This window comes from Octopus bimaculoides, chromosome 7 (assembly GCF_001194135.2).
Source record: "Octopus bimaculoides isolate UCB-OBI-ISO-001 chromosome 7, ASM119413v2, whole genome shotgun sequence".
NCBI lineage: Eukaryota > Metazoa > Mollusca > Cephalopoda > Octopoda > Octopodidae > Octopus > Octopus bimaculoides.
The window spans coordinates 27815883-27818274 of NC_068987.1; the positions used below are offsets into that span (position 1 = coordinate 27815883).

At 37.0% G+C, this 2392-nt stretch overlaps 1 protein-coding gene across 1 annotated transcript in view; it reads right to left on the reverse strand.

Moving 5' to 3' along the window:
• The window catches only part of LOC106870179 (carbonic anhydrase-related protein 10), a 559357-nt gene that overhangs the window by 556035 nt on the left and 930 nt on the right, over positions 1–2392 (reverse strand). The gene's annotated exons all lie outside the window — the stretch shown is intronic.

A 2392-nucleotide genomic window follows, 5' to 3' on the forward strand; every position in this document is an offset into this window, starting at 1 on the left:
TCATGTATACGCATACATAATATACACATATATATGTACGTACGTATAGAATATACATATATACATACACATAGATGTATATATCTACAAAAACACAGACACAATATAGAAATATATATAAGTTTCACATTTGAGTGCATGCAACGAATATGTTCCAACTTATTACAGTGTTCTTAAAAGACTAAAGCAAAGAAAGGGACAGAAGGCAATATAAAAAAAAGAAGGAACGAAAAGATATGCTTTGAAATAGATTCTGAAACAGAAAATATGTACGATAGGATTGTTTTTAAGTGGAAGTATCTTAACTATGAGATCTGCATAGCTATTAATCTTTCCTCCTCCTGAACGACTGCTTTATGGCTTTCAGAAATCCATGTTGCATTTGGTGTACTATGGTATCCGTAAATAACAAATGAGAGCAAGGTGTTGAAATTGGGAAATTGCTTGGTTATCATCTGTGTAACACCTATGTACAACATTTCGACTTGATTCGTTCTAGTAAAACTCTTTTGGTTGTAACCTAAGTGATGTAAAAAGCCCGAGGAAATGGAACGAGTTATAATTGCATGCGTCCCTGAAGCTATGTTTCTGTGTGAATATTCTGTGCATACATATATGTATCTGGTCATGTGCGAGATATATGTTGCTATGTGAGTGCCTGTAAGCTGATTCGTGCGAGCATATAATATTTATATGTCGTGTAATGAATGATGATATGTGACGTATTACTAAAATTTAGTTTTCTGGTGAATATATAGGCGTAGGAGTGGCTGTGTGGTAAGTAGCTTGCTTACCAACCACATGGTTCCAGGTTCAGTCCCACTGCGTGGCATCTTCGGCAAGTGTTTTCTACTATAGCTTCGGGCCGACCAAAGCCTTGTGAATGGATTTGGTAGACGGAAACTGAAAGAAGCCCGTCGTATATATGTATGTATATATATATATATATATATATGTATGTGTGTATGTGTTTGTCCCCCCCCAACATCGCTTGACAACCGATGCTGGTGTGTTTATGTCCCCGTAACTTAGCGGTTCGGCAAAAGAGACCGATAGAATAAGTACTAGGCTTCCAAAGAATAAGACCTGGGGTCAAGTTGCTCGACTAAAGGCGGTGCTCCAGCATGGCCACAGTCAAAAGACTGAAACAAGTAAAAGAGTAAAGAGTAAAGAGTATATTTGCTATAAAAAGAAAAGAATAGGCTGTGAGTTTTAAGGATATGTGAGTTAACCACTAGTTGAAAATAAAACTTTTTCTGATACCTTTATCATTCATATGTCGATTGGTGTCTCCAAACTTATATTCACACATCGTACTCTGTATACCCAATCTTCTTTAACCATTGCTCCACAGCATTATTGCAAATGGTTTCTGTCTGTACATCCACCACACTACGCTGGTCTCCTCCATCGAACCTGTTTCCCCCATTATTTTCGTCAGTTCATTCATTTCACCATCTACACAAGCTTTCCAAATCTATATTCTGTACTTTCAGCGACTCCAGGTACTTCACATTTTTTACGCTATCTGCACTTTACACCTCATCAGTATATAACCCTCTTCATTCACAAACTTAATCGTTTCCTCGTTTCTTTTCTCTCCAATATGAACCCATCACCATCCACCACTTCTGCGCTCACCCCTCCTCATTTAAACGTATCGAGAATTGGCGTAACTTAGTGATCCGTTGCTTCCACCCACCATTTACAGATGCATGTTCAATCTGGATATTTTGCCTGTTTCCAACAATGTTACCATAACGTTTCCTTTATATTTATGGGAACTAACAATTCCTCACATATCCATTCACCAGAACCACTGGGGACTTGTAATTTGCATTAAATGCGGACCATACGGTCATCTATACTTAAGATTAATCGATATCATAGGAACTTCTTCCCTTTAAGACTTCCAATTAAACATCATTCCAGCTACAAGCAGCGATTATGATACATTCTCTAGAGGCAGAGATAATTTTAATAAATCAAGAAATTATGTTGTATTTGATATCCCTATATTTGTCTTTAGTATTCAAATATATGCCATTTGTCACACTGAGTTATTTCTCTTCGCTCATTTTAGTTAAATTATATGTATGTATGTATGTATATATGTATGTATGTATGTATGGATGAATGCATGCATGTATGTATATATGTATGTATGTATGTATGTATGTATAGGATCACATATGGAAAATTTGGACTGGAATAGCGAAGTATTGTAAAATAGCATTTTACTGAATCTGAAATATCAGTTTCTTGAAACTGAGTGAATGTCGTTTCGGCGTTAACAAAATACTATGTACACACACACACACACACGCGCACACACACACACACACACACACACACGCGCGCGCACACACACACACGCACACACACACACACA